Source organism: Trematomus bernacchii, unplaced genomic scaffold (genome assembly GCF_902827165.1).
Source record: "Trematomus bernacchii unplaced genomic scaffold, fTreBer1.1, whole genome shotgun sequence".
Lineage (NCBI taxonomy): Eukaryota > Metazoa > Chordata > Actinopteri > Perciformes > Nototheniidae > Trematomus > Trematomus bernacchii.
In genome coordinates this window covers 4588845-4602816 of record NW_022987513.1, presented here as the reverse complement: position 1 = coordinate 4602816, position 13972 = coordinate 4588845, and positions in this window count along the sequence as shown.

Below are 13972 nucleotides of genomic sequence, written 5' to 3'. Positions count from 1 at the left end.
AAAGACAAGACAAAACACAACACAGACAGATCGTGACAAGTGTGGACGGATTGAGACAGCGTGGTGTCCAGAGAGCTGCTGAGACTTCAGGGAGAAACCTCCGTGTGATGAACGTCCTGTCTGTTGGTTTGGTCGGAGAGGACTGAGGGTCTTTCCTCAGCGAGGAGGACCAGGCCTGATGGAGAGCCCATGCTGGGCATAGCTGATACCAACTGCACAGGCCTAGTCTGTTATTTTATTTGACTAAATGTGTTTACAGTTTGTGGCACTTCCGTATTGGCGTCCCGGCTCTTCCCCAGAGTTTGCCGCTTGGTTTAAACAGCAGCATTTGCCACGGAAGGCGAGTGGCAGCTACCGTAAACCTTCTCTTACCCCGGCATCTAGTGGAAACTCCCGTTCAGCAGCGGCAGATGTCTCGGCAAGTAGTGGCATCTGTGGCAGATGCCGGAAGTACCTGCCACTAGCCTGCAAATGCCACGGCGAGTAGTGGCAAAACTCACTGTTAACCCTGTGTTCTAGTATGATAAATAAACTAACATTGTACCTTGAAAATCAATGCATTCTAATAGCGGGTACATTTTACCCGTTGGCGGTTTTAGGTAGGCTATACAGCAGCGACGTGCAGTCAGGGGCTCACCTGTCATACTCCAATGTAACGGAAAAACAACTAACGAAAAACTAAATAGTAATAATAATAAAATGTCTCCACTGATCTGTGTTGTAAGTGTGATTTCTGTATGATTTCAATCGCTTTTTATAGTCAAAATCAGCAAATTCGCCGAGCTCCGCTACGGGAGCGATGAGAAGTGAGGCAGGGACGTGCTCTGCCTCTCGTAAGCCCACAGTAACTTGCTGGAGCACGGGCACTAATTTAGCGCGGGCACTTATTTTGTGAGCGCGCTCAAGCCAGTTACTGTGGGGTAAGGTGAGGCACAGATGAGCTCTGCCTCACCTCAGAATGCGTCACCCCACAGAAACTGTCTGGAAATAACTTATTTCACGTATATATGATATTTAGGCCCGCTGGTCTCATACAACGGCACTGAAAAAAGCACCAGGGGAGGCAGCCATAACCTCTGCCGCACTGAAGGGGGCGCACGTGAGCCCACAGGTTCTTGTTGCTACTGTAATTCTACGCAGAGACGGTAGACGCAAACAACAAACTAGACTTTTGAAACTACAGGAAGATAAGGAGGACTTTTACAAAAAAGTAATAGAGATTGCTGTCCAGAAGGATAGCATGGACTTAATCTTCAAGTCAAGGTAAGACCACATTTCTAATGAAAATGGGATCTTACTAAGAAAGAACAATCCAATATTTAGATTTTGGGTATCCTTTTGTTGAACGGTCTGTTTAAAATGAATCGAAGCATCAGACTAAAAAAGCTTTTGAAAATAACCGAATATTTCAATTAAGGTCAAAATATAATATTTGTAAATCTGACTCTGAAAGAGTCAGTGCCTCACCAGCCATGAACCTCACCGCACGTCACTGCTATACAGCGACCCCTGGCGGTTCTAATGTTAAGTAAAAGTAGAAGTACCTACATGTAGGAATACTCTGTTACAAGTAAAAGTCCTGCATTAAAACGTTACTCAAGTAAAAGTGCAAAATGATCAGCATCAAAATATACTTAAAGTAAAAGTACATATTAGCCTACATGTTTTCATTATAATTAGTGATCATTAAAGTGTTATCAAAGCTGGTAAAGGTGCAGCTAGTTTTAATGACTGTGTACTGCAGGGTAGCTTGTGCATTTACTTCAAGTGTAACTAAAGTCTGATTTAAGACTTGATTATATTTCACATCATTAATCAGAATCTGTAAAGTAACTAAAGGTATTAAATAAATGTAGTGGAGTAAAAGTACACCATTTACCTCTGAATTGTAGTGGGGTAGAAGTAGCCTACTAAGTAACATACAATTTAAATACTCAACTAAAGCACAAGTAGGCTATTTATAAATCACAAGTAGGCCTACAGTACTTGAGTATATATACTTAGCCTACTTACCACCTCTGGTCAATAATGATAGATCTTAATGTCAATAAGTTGTCATTATTTACTTATAATATATCTTGAGTATTATCCATAAAAAATAGCACGTTTATTTATTTTTAACAAACCACGTTCTCCAAGTAAAATCTAATATAAATTATAATTTGTAATCTTTTTTGAAAAATAGAGATCGGACATCAGTCCTGTGTACAGATCAGTTCGATAAAGTCATGCCTAAACAGCCACATTTTACACGATAAATACGGGTTTAAACAGCAGCATTTGCAACGGAAGGCGTTTGATATGTAGCAGAGAGTGTCATGTGTGTCAGCTGAAAGTTGTTTGAAATAGCATAAAAGAGTTAACAGTGGACATTTTAACAGTAGTAGTAGGCTAGTACAAGCACAGGTATCTCTTTACGAGTGTCCCAGCCATGACTAATTCAAAACATCCACCAAAAAGCGTGTAGTTTATTAAAATATTTCCATTTTATATTTATCTTAGGGTCTACAAGCTTGTATTCCCATTTATTTCTGAATATCATTAATATAAGTCAATTCTCCCTTCATCTTGAGAGAGCAGTTAATACATTTTGTGTATTATAATTCTGAGTGCCATAAAGGTGTAGGCCTAATGGAGTTTTTAGTTTTTTTTGTGGTAATGCAATTTTTTTTTCATTGAAGAACATCCACTACAGCTATCAGGGTTATATAAAGGCAAATCTTAATTTACATTCACAACTATCTCTCCAAATCTAATTGGACTAATTTGACCATCTTATTCAACAGCACACTGTGCACCAACCACCCTCCAATATGGTCAGAAGCATGTTAGTCAAAGCCCAATGATTAATGTTGCTCCTATCATCCCACAAATTTGAGTATTTTTCCCATAAAGGTAGAACTGTGCATTTTTAATAAGATAAACACGACAAGTAATACAGTAGCTATCATGTAATCTCCATGCAAATAAAATGTGTAAAATGCATTCAACCAAGCCAATAATGATATATACTAAATCATGACATTTATAATCTCTCTGTAAGGTACGAAGGATATATTTTAATGGATTATAATTGTCAAGGTAGTTTTGAGATTAAAAATCCATGTGGAGGTGTGAAAAAGAGACAGGTATAGCCTCCCTGGACTGACATTCAAGGAGTCAATCATCTGCAATCCATTCCTTCAGCATCTCCCAACTTCTAAAAGCCTGACCTTTCCTCCCATTGATGTCTCTGAAAACCACGTTATTATCTTTAATCGTAGCCATGTAGCGAACAAGTGCACTGCCTCACAATCTTCAAGCCCTCGGAGCAGCTTCTCCTCATTGTCAGCTCTGACAGCCTGCTTCTTTCCGCTGACCATTTTGAGCATTCAGGTGAATTGTTCCATCAGAATACAAATGTGATCACATTTGTTCAGGATCGTTTTCGACAATTTACTCTCCTCTAGGTCCAGTGTGAGCATTATTCTTTCAGCCACTTGTCATTTGGACAATTGATATAACCTTTTACTTATCCAGAGAGGAAAAATGTCTTTATATGTAGTTTACAGTGTCTAACCCTTGTAGTGATTTCCAATGATAGGTCTGTATAAAACACAAGTAATATGATTTAAAAAAGTAATTACTTAATTAATATTTAATGGCTGATATTCCTATCACAATAAAGCTAAATGTGTTATAATATGTAACCAATAGCAATAGACAAATCTTCCAAGACTTGCAATGACATCCTTTCCTGCACATAAACTTACTATGTACTAACTTCATTAATATTAAAAGATACTATCCACAGATCAGTATAATACCAGTGAAAGTAATTGTCAAGACTTATGGGATTTACTGTGTCCTTTCTGATGTTAGTACTGTCAACAATATTAAAATATTATAATGTGTAAGGCAGGGGTGGGGAACCTTTTTCCTCTCAAGGGCCATTTCAATTTTTTCAACATCCTCCGAGGGCCGTACAAATTATTGACCTCTGCTTGAAAATACTAAAATCACAGCCCATTCATTTGGCCTTTCTTTCATGCTGTGCAAAGAAAAAGCAACCTCTTAATCCAGATATTTTACCATGACTTGTGCATGCATTCACGTGCACGGTTGTCATGACCACCAAAACAGAAAGATATGGACACAAGATGTGTGCAAATGTATTTAGTTTCATATCCATGTGAACATGATTTAAGTGTGGGGGGGACCTAACCTCCTCTAGGGGGGTTCGGGGGCATGCTCCCCCGGGAATATTTGTTTTTAAATATTGAAGTTAAAAGCATCAATCTGGTGCACTTTGAGAGCAGCATTAGGAGATCTATGGATACATCTCTCAACACCCATGAAACAGAACTGTAAACAGATTTTTTTTTTCTTGATGGATATTTTACAAATCACTCCCCTTTCAAACTGTATTCTTGTTTATTAATAACAATTTTTTTTACTGTCATATAGTATTTTATACCTGTTTACTTTATTCTCTTATTTTTTTATAACTATAATGATCATATAAAGATGTGCCTTTACCTCACTGGTTGGAGAAAAAGCTTCTTATATTCGTTAGCATAGCTAGCTAACCAGATGCTAATAACAACAAAGTTATTGACTGTATGATCAGTATGACAGATGAACAGCTCGCCACTGGGCTTTCAACTAAAGACACAGCCACGCAAAAACTGCGGCATGTGTACGGCTCCTTATGGGTCCTGCAATTTTGCCGGAGCGGCATTCCGGTGCTCTCCGTCAGAACTGCACCCCTGTCAGACGAGACATATACCACGTCATGACACGTTAGGCTCGTGTTGTGTTCAAGGACCCTGGCACTCGCTTGTTTAAATCTTTTGCGGTCTAGATTTCTTTAATTTTTTTCTTTTTTGCGTGTGTTTATAAATTACCTCGAGGGCCATACCAAATGGTCTCGCGGGCCGTATACGGCCCGGGGGCCGGAGGTTCCCCACCCCTGGTGTAAGGCATCACTAGACCGTCCAGCATTTGTTTACTTTGATTTATTTCCCCCTAGGGTGCCTCTACCTATTCTGACACCTCGTTCACTGAACCTCTGCTCAGCTGGGAGGTTTTCACTGAGCAAGATACCGCTGGCCCCAGGTGGATGCTATAGCTTTTCAGTGATTAGTTCAGGTACCGGAGCCTTGCAGGCAGATACTTTGCCTGAAGGGTTTTGTCGAAGGCTTTTGTTGCTTTGTTGTTAATTAGGTTGCTAGTTTTGTATTTGAGTGGACAATAAAGCTGGAATTGTCTCCATACTCTCACTGCACAAAGAAGAAATAATATTTATTCTGGAAAACATACTAATTAAGTCAATCAAATTGCTTATAGGTTAATTCAATATCAGCAAACTATTAGCTGTGTCCTCCAGTGTTTCAAGAGGTTCACAAGGCGTAATTGTAAAAGGTGCAATACCTGAAACTATAGGGTTAGGGATTCCTTTAAATCCCCATATTAAAATAATATCAAGACAAAGAGAAAACTAGTCTTTTTAACTTGCCTTTGGGAATTTTGAACTGCAGATTCTCTATCCACTTTACATCAACGGAGTACGCCTATTGCTGCAGATCTTTCCTGTTCCGGTTCAACCACCATCGCAGTAGTGAAGAAGTCACCGGAGCGACTCCACTTCCTGAATATCCTCTGGAGAACCCTGCAGGGGAAGCTGCTGGTGTATTTCTACTGCTGCACCGACAAGAGGATTCTAGCATACTGTAAAGGCCCTGACACACCAGGCCGAAATCGGCCGTTTTCGTTAGTCGGAAGACGAAGCGTGCTCTGTCGCCCAAACTCAATTTGGTGTGTCCCGCACCGTCGGCCGTGACACGCCTTATTTGGCCTTTCATGGCCGACGCACGGCCGATTCAACATGTTGAATCGGCCGTGCGTCGGCCACAGGCAGTCGGACAAATAAATCACTCTGATTGGCTGTTCAGCTAGCGAATCAGTGCATGAGAAGCGAAACGGTTGCTTGAGAATGTCTTCCACAAGCAACACTCCAATGGCTGATAGCTCCAGTATCGCACAAAACATGTTTGAGAGAGAGAGAGAGAGAGAGAGAGAGAGAGAGAGAGAGAGAGAGAGAGAGAGAGAGAGAGAGAGAGAGAGAGATAGAGAGAGAGAGAGAGAGAGATATAGAGAGAGAGAGAGAGAGAGAGAGAGAGAGAGAGAGAGAGAGAGAGAGAGAGAGAGAGAGAGAGAGAGAGAGAGAGAGAGAGAGGTCATGGGTGTATAATAAGAACAGCAGGGACCGTGTTGTTAGCATCTGGTTAGCTAGCTGCGCTAACAGACATAAGGAGCTGTTTGTTCCACAACAAGCTGGAGGAGAGTCCTCTCCTCTCAGACTGAGAGACTCAGGTGAGCTAAAGGACTCTCTGAGTGTTTAGATAGTTATCTCAGTGGGTCTCAAACGGTTTGGTCACAAATTATTCAAAAGATTATTTCCGCGGCACACCTTCATATGATCATTACGGCCCGTCCACACGGCGGCGTGCGTTGAAGCTTGCCGGCGGGGGGGGGCTGAAACTCGACCAACAACCAATCACATGAATCTCCCGCCCCGGACACACAAGCACGCGGTTTGATTGGCTAGAGCTTGTACTGGCATATGATTCGATTGGCTGACGCTTCCGCCGAAGCTTCAAAAGTTGAACATTGCTCAACTTTTGCAGCGAGCAACACTTCTGAAGCTACGCTTCGCTCCCACAATGCAGTTTGGCGAAACGTGACGTCACCCCATTCAAAGTGAATGGGCAGAAGCGTTGAAGCTTCAACGCACGCCGCCGTGTGGACGGGCCGTTATAGTTATACAAAAAATAAGAGAATAAAAGAAAAACAGTTATGAAATACTATATGGCAGTAAAACAAGAATAGAGTTTAAAAGGGGAGTGATTTGTAAAATATCCATAAAGAAAAAGAAAATCTGTTTACAGTTCTGTTTCATATGGGTGTTGAGAGAGGTATCCATAGACCTCTTAATTTTGCTCTCAAAGTTGCAGTAAAAAATGCCACTGTAGCGCCGCGGCCGCCACCACTGTGGGCTAAGCCCCGAATGTTTTCAGGTCCAGGCAACGCCCCTGGACGAGAGTGAAAATGGAACGCACACGCTATTTGTTGTTTGTTTAGATCAGGCAGTCTGTTCTTCTTCTCTGTCTTCCGGTTGTTGCCTCTTTTGAATGACGAATACACACTACCGCCGCCTGCTGGTAAGGAGAGTTATTGCCACTCACGCATGCGCAGTTTGTACGTGCTCGGCTGAAGTCTTTGCGGTGTGTTCCAGTGCGACACATGGCCAAGACGCAGGAGAACACGGCTACGCAACAGTCTGCATCGGCGTCGGTGAGTTCTCTGGTGACTGCTTGGTGTGTCAGGGCCTTAAGGTATACCTGTATGGAATGCCTGCTGCTCAGAAGTGGAGAGGGGAACATTCCAAAAGGTCACCATACTGACCCCAGTATCCTTTTTTGCTCAATGCCCTCTTTGGAGGACACTAGAGTAGCGAACATTATAAAATAATGACCCCATCTTGGACACCATTTTATTTGACCTGTTGCACTATAATAAACGCTTCAGGAGAATTCAATCACAACAAATGAACTCAAATAATGTTTACCCAGAGCCATGCAAGAAATGAACACTGCTAGATAACATTAATTACTGTGACAGATACTTTACCAGATGTTCATATTCCAACTGAACCTTAATATCACTAAGCCATCTTACCATTTTAAATGGTCACAGCAAGTACTTTTCTTCTAAATGTATAACATATATTTGTATTTATAATCTTTTTTACTGTTTAATATGTATGTATCAGTCAGGAGTGCTGCATTTTTTTCTGTGCGTAGTGCAATGACAATAAATACATTCTATCTATTCTGTGCATTTGCTAATATAGTTTATCACAGCTGCCACTAGATCTTACTAAACATTGAAATCTACTGATTATACTTTCAACATTTTGGTCAAGGTTGTAAGGATTTAACCTGAGAAAGATCGGATCAGTGACGGATGATAAAGCTTTAGAATATTTGATTGAGATCAAATCATTTGCTTTGGACAAAACCAGCAGTCACGTGTCACCGCCATGTCTTCTTCCTCTACTTGGCCTAAACTCGGGAAGCCTGCCAACATAATATTCATAACAACAAACAATTGCTCTAATTGTTTTCTCTCAAATTAGCTTGTTTGATGGTTTGTCATTTTTCATCTGCCACGGAAGAGATTGCCTCGTAATCTTGAATGATTTCCCGAGCATACGAGAGCAGACTGTCGGGTGTAAATATTACAACAAGGCCATTCATCTGCCTTTCAGTTCACTGCTGCTGGGACAAGCAAAGACCCCAGGGCTTCACAATGACTAACGAATGGGGATTGGAAATAAATATGTTATGACCCGATGAAAACTTAATATGGGGAAAAGTTTACTCTTGCCTCTAATGAGGGGGAGACACGCATACCCAAATATGGTTGCTTGAACAAGACAAAGTGTTACATGATTCAGTGGGACATCACATTGGTGTGTTTGTAATGTCTGTACTAGTATACAACAAAACTGGGAGATATGACACAACAAAAAATTTCACTTTCTCAATAAATGTACCATCGAGTTATCCGTTAGCAGTTTTGCTGAATATGGAATTGATTTAAAATCTGCCTCGACTGTATCTCCAAGAGTTCCTTTTGAATTCAGCTTGGGTCATGGCATCGATTAGTGCCTTTAGATTGACTGTGTTGGCGTGTTTATGTAGCTGAGGACAGTCGCGGTACATTAGATTAGCTGTGGAGTGGAAAGCCCAAGATGCCCCGTAGTCAGTGTGCTTCCCTCATGGAGGAGCAATCCAACATCTGTCCTTGGGAAGACAACCCGGTAGAGGAGACATCTTTATAAATGTAGTGAGGGAATATGAAACACTGCATATTTTTAGTAGTAAGGACATGGACTGGTCTTGAATTTTAATGCCTTTCAGGTACTTGTGTGGCTTATTGGAACGGCTGGAAGATTAGATTGCTCTGTGATGAATCACATTAGCATATACCTCCGAGAAGATTTTCAGCTCTGTTTTTGTTTCACAGGCTATAATGTGGTCCACTGAGCTATACACAAATGTTGATGGTGCCAACCTCTTCAGTTTGGGTTTTATCGTTTGTGTGCCCGAAGTCAGCCCACATATCCTGAGATGATACCATGACATACTTGCCCATTCAACTCCCTCCCTCAAAGCCCACCCCCATTTTCCCTGTGGAGATGCATGGATGAGCAGGCTTATTCTCCTTGTGGGGTGTTCCCCATGCATGACTGATGTTTAGATTAATATCCTTGACTGATTCCTGCTCTGCGGTGAGGAGAGGAGTAGGCCTATCATAGCACAGCCGCCCCCTCAGGAGGCCATTGATTTTCGCACCATCCTGACAAACATAAACCTTCTAGACCCACAAGATACTTTATTTGTTGTCCATTTAGATGCCATCTCCTCAGGCCCTGCTGTCCTTATCTGTTTTATAAAAATAGCTCTTCTTTTTTATTGCAACAGACTTTGTTGAATAGACTGTTTTTTTTATACACTTAGGAATTTGAATGTTAGCACTATTTAGATGGTGAAAATGTAAACAATACGCACTGCTTCAAACATTTGTTTGTTTATTTATTTGTTTTTATTTGGAGCCCCCATGTGGAGTTTCCCCTGTCGCAGATCTAATCCTCCAGCAGTCCACACAATACACTTATATGAATCAATATTTAATCAACAGAACTAAAGAAAAACAATTAAAGCAGTTAAAAGTGTATTGAAATAAATTGATGCAAAATAAACTAAATCAGCGTAAACATTACGATTTATTTTATTTATTTACAACATGAACAAATAATAAAAAGAAAAAACACTGTTAACATATACTAAACTCTTAATTTTCAATTGTTTTTTAAAATAATATGATGTTCAAAAAGGAGTAGGAAGAAGTATAGTGTGTTTATATGTAATTTAAGATATATTGTGATGTCTTCATGTGGTTAGGCAGCTGCACAGTGTTGATATTACTTCTAAGTATTTTGTATTTGCAAACTGGAAATTATACTATGACATTAAAATTATGATTGCAATCCTTAATAATATTGCACATTGAACAGCTACAAAGCTAGAACCTATTAGCATTTCTCTTTATTTAAAAAAGTCAAGATTCATACTGGTTTAATATTTATTAGGTGCTTTTTCAAATATCATCCAAAAAGTCTCTAATAGAAGATGCTGAAATCCACATAGGGAGGAAAAATGGTAATATCGCCCCCTGGTGACACTACCAACACTAAGAAAAAGCTTGTTCTTTTTGAAAGTGGTTCAAAATTGTATTTCAGTACCAATCAAATTCAAAATGAAAATGCATTTTGTAATGATGTTTGTTTGTTGTTTGGTTTCATTCAAATAGTCTTGTGTGCAGAACAGCAAGTGCAGACGTTACAGACAGCGCTGACAAGTGTGATACAGGCTTCTGTGCATCTGTCCTCGTGTGTTTTTGCCGCTGACATAATCCATTTCATATTTGAACAAGGGGTTGATTCAGTTGTGGCAACACTTGGCTCATCATCAGTGTGGAGAGTCAAAGCATCCTTGAATCCTAATGCTTGGGTCGGCTTGGAGCTTGGAATCCAACGCGCAGCTCTGTAAGAGCTTCAAACTTTTAAGGACAATCCGTCTTTATTATAGATAGGCCTAGTTGGAAAAAAATGTTGGAAAATGACACATAAAGGTTGAAATACGATAGCCTTGAACCAAACACACAGGTATCTTGTGTAACAGAGTTTTTCCTCCCGGCCCAGCTGTTCTTTCTAAATCTTTCAACTAATTAGACGTTTTACCAGACCTAAAGGGTCTTGAATTCCCCGAGTTTCCTCTGTCTGGCGGTTTTTCCTGAGTTCAGTATCTTGAGCCAGGAGAGCCCGTCTCTCTCTTTATCCCTCAGGATCAAGTGCTTGGAAGCCGGTTGATCTTTAGCCTTCCTTTCTGCTACTCTCCACAGCCTGAAGCCAGGACTTTATAGCCCTCATTGGATTATAAACCGAGTCAGTCTTTTCCCTTATGGGACTGAGAGAACAGACCATATTACCCTTTTAACAATGTTGAAATGGGGTCCATTTTATTTTTCTTGGCAGAAAGTCATGAAAGAGTTTGCTGATGAGACAGTTTCCTTATGGAATGATATCAGGGCCCTTTAGCTCCTGAATGGAGGCCTGCATCACCCTATTCAGTGGTTAATTGTCTTCATTTAATATCTTTAAAATCGCTTTTCTGCAAATATGAAACTCAGAAATGACTGGAATGGTCAAATGATTGGTCAGATCAAGTCATGGATAATAGATCTATGGTAAAACACTGTCTGAAATAGAAACCACTGTTAATATAAGCTGCATAAACCTCAAAAAGGGTAATATTCCAATAATGATTTGGTTATTTTTCCACACAGGAACTGTTTTTCTATTAGTGTCTACTACTAGATAGTTTAATTTCTTCTCCTGCATTTTATTTATTCATCTTATATATGAATTTTTAACTCACCACTTTCCCTCCTAGTGAATCCTTTTTGTGCATTCATCAGTCATTAAGAAATAATATTTTGGTATAAAACTCATCTTATTCATGCAATTATATGTAAGACTAGAATTGCATTACACACTCAGTCTCTGTTTCAATCTCTTTCCCACCAAACCAGGATGCCATGTATTCCCATATCTCTGCATAGTAAAGCAGTTTTAACCACAATTACAACACCTCAACACAGAGTCATTTGCTGGACCTGCTTTCAAACACTCCGAGTGCCACACACATCCGTGCACTAATGGAATTATGTCAGCGTGTGGTTGTTGAAAAAAACGAGCGTCGGCCAACCAAAGCGAGCACCGTGGGAGACATTAGATGCATCCCAAAGCTTTTTCCTATTCTCCTCTTCTCTCCATGTCAGTTCATTCCCTGCAACCACATCCATTCCACTCCATTTCCCCTGGCTTGTTGGAAAAAAGTATTTGCCACATTGAAGAATATCCCAAACCAATTAGTGTGGAGAATACGTCACTGCCTCCTGCTATGATGGCAACACAATGCCAAATGAGCATGAAGGAAACTGGCTTACAAATTAGTTCTCTGTGGACTCTTAAATTGGCAAGTTCTGTATTCTGTAGTTCAATTCAATCATACGTTGCTGTTCCTCAAACTTAATGAAGTGATTTCAAAGACAAACATGTAGGTCCCATCATAATCCAAGTCATGCGACCTTCCTATTAGGGTGGATCGTTTTTGTCCTTATTGTTTGTTTGTTTGTTTGTAGCCTTTATTTAACCAGGTTAAAAATCCCATTGAGATCAACGATCTCTTTTTCAAGGGAGACCTGCAGTACATTGGTTACACATAAAAACAACAGAAAACAAAAAGGACATCACAACATAATTACAGGGGTATAAATTAGCAACCTATTCACAATGACAGGTATCTAATAACAATTCATCCAGCCGCGCTTTAAAATGATGCAAGGGAATCAAAATGCTCAGTTTAAAAAAAAATTGCATAGTGTTCTAAGCTAGAGGAGCAGCGCACATAAAAGCTTTAGTACCTAAAACAGTCCTAGCACTTGGCACATGTAATAAAAACACATCCTGGGATCTCAGGCAATAGCTACTTGCCACTCTCTGTGAGATCAAAGAGCATATATAAATTGGGAGTTTACCCAACATAGCTTTATAGATGAATATGTACCAATGACTGAGCCTCCGTACAGTAAGTGAAGGCAGACCTGCCCTGGCATACAGGGTACAGTGATGAGTAAGTGCTTTACAGTTAGTAACAAATCTCAGAGCACTGTGATAGGCGGCATCTAACCTTTCCAGGCAATGGGCAGGTGCATTCATATATATTAAATCACCACAGGTAAAAAGGTCACAGTGACTAGCCTTTTCCTGGCTTCAAAAGAGAAACAGGACTTGTTTCTGAAAAAGAAACCTAGTCTAACCCTCAGCTTTTTAAGCAGATTAATGACCTGAAGTTATTAGGAGTATACATGTGATGTCATAACTTTCAGGTATTTTTTTGGTGTGGTACATTTGTGAGGACAGTTGAAAAGATTAAACAACATAGCATTGGTCAAAAGAGCCCTGCTGTTTTCCTCTAACAGTAATGGACGTGTTCCAGAATTATTAGTTATAATTACCTGCTGCTCTTTAAAGAGCCCTCCTTGTTTGAAGTGACACCTTGTCATTATGTTGCAGTGGGTATGGATTGTTAAGTCTGGGCTAATCATTAACGGTAAAGATTACAGTGTATCATTCACAACTTAAAAATACAGTTGCCACTTATAATCTTGACATTCATCCAGAACCAGAAACATGTAGGCATTATGCTTCAATATTTATAAATAAAAAGATTTATGGAGATATAGAGTAAAGTAAAGAATATGTTTTTAATAGTCTAAAATCATATTATTGATGAAAAACTAAGATCGGTGTTTAAAATGCAGGAATTGAATAAATATGAATATTTAATTGTACCGCCGTGTGTAGTGGCTGCATGGGCGTAATTTCCACTGGGGACAGGGGGGACATGTCCCCCCCACTTTTCAAAATCCCATTTGTGTCCCCCCCACTTTTTAATTTTTTTTAATTTTAATTTTTAATTTTTTTACGCAAGCGGTCATCGTCACGGAGGAGCGTCTGTGTGTGTGTGTGGCACGAGCGCATCTTGTGAGAGAGAGATAGAAAGAGAGAGAGACAGAGAGAGAGAGACATAGAGAGTTACGGGGGTTGTTGTTAGCATTTGGTGCTAGCTCGGAGCTAATGGAGATTAGTAGCTGTTTCAACAATAAGGAGAGGGAGAGCTCTTTCCTGTCGGACTTTGAGAGACTGAGAGAGAGAGAGAGAGAGAGAGAGAGAGAGAGAGAGAGAGAGAGAGAGAGAGAGAGAGAGAGAGAGAGAGAGAGAGAGAGAGAGAGAGAGAGA